This window comes from Nematolebias whitei, chromosome 11 (assembly GCF_014905685.2).
Source record: "Nematolebias whitei isolate Nwh7 chromosome 11, NemWhi1, whole genome shotgun sequence".
NCBI lineage: Eukaryota > Metazoa > Chordata > Actinopteri > Cyprinodontiformes > Rivulidae > Nematolebias > Nematolebias whitei.
Genome location: NC_056508.1, coordinates 22,872,459 through 22,872,990, shown reverse-complemented (window position 1 = coordinate 22,872,990; position 532 = coordinate 22,872,459).

The window sequence follows — 532 nt, the reverse complement described above, 5'->3', positions numbered from 1 at the left end:
CTTTGCCACTTGGCATCACTTGGCAGTGATGATGCTGTAAAAACATAAGGCTGTTTTTTTATTATTATTCTCTATTAGCAGAGATACAGTAGTCCCTCACTTCTTCACGGTTTGTTTATCGTGGACTCGCTCTATCGCGGTTTTCAAAATAAGATTCTACCTGACACACAATTGGCTGATTGATGGATGAGCCGCACGATCGGCATGAAGTTTTTATTTAAAATAAAATATTTTAATTTATTTAGCACCTGCTGCACATTTGTGCAGCCCATACTGCAGAAGTAACTTCCTGTTGCAGCTGATCAGCTGTTCACTGTGCAGGGCAGAGAAGTGGGCGTGGCCAAGATCACTTGCAAGTGGCAAAGAGCAAAGGAGGCAGAGAGCTGAAATCATGACATTATGTGCTCTTTTTAGAGCGTTTAGAGTTGAGAAACATTGTTTAGAATACTGCAAGAGTGTGGGAAGGGTTTAAAACACTTATATACATATATACATATATATATATATATATATATATATATATATATATATA